This window comes from Eimeria mitis, genomic scaffold (genome assembly GCF_000499745.2).
Source record: "Eimeria mitis Houghton genomic scaffold, Emh_scaff4238, whole genome shotgun sequence".
Classification (NCBI taxonomy): domain Eukaryota; phylum Apicomplexa; class Conoidasida; order Eucoccidiorida; family Eimeriidae; genus Eimeria; species Eimeria mitis.
This window is the reverse complement of record NW_013572562.1, coordinates 410-984: the sequence shown is the minus strand read 5'-3', so window position 1 is coordinate 984 and position 575 is coordinate 410.

The following is a 575-nucleotide window of genomic DNA, read 5'->3' as shown; positions in this document are numbered from 1 at the left end:
TGCGGCATTCCAATACGTTGTTACCTCGGCAGAGCCCCCTACCTACCGGGGTTCTTTTTTGTAAGCTGGATATTCAAAGCGCCCGAGGGCACAACCTTGCAGTCGCATTTGATTTAGAGCCTCTCTCGGGGCCATCTGCTGCCGGAAGCAGCCGAGATAGTCTCCAGCAACGGGGCAGCTGATGTAAAGGCATTGGTTCCACAAGTTGTTTGCGCATGGCAAACCACAATTCCCGCTTTATTACTTCACAGGCTGAACACTTTTTAAAATGGTTATGTTTCTTGAAGTCCGTTGTCGGTTGGTGGCGGCAGAGTCGCTTTGAATAGAGTCAATTACATTAGTACATCTACACAAAATCCCTGCCTAAGCCCACATACTTGAGGAGCCTTATGCAGCTTGCTTCCATTAGTGCATCTAACCTAGGGAACCGCTACAACCTCGCATGTTCCTTGATGCCCCTTTGGCTTCTCCCCAGCCAGGGACTCGGGTAACCAGGTTGCGTACTTCTCCAGGGGCCCTTTAATAAACTGCTGTAGAGGGCGGTAGAGAACTAGGTCTTCTCTGTCATTCTGGCT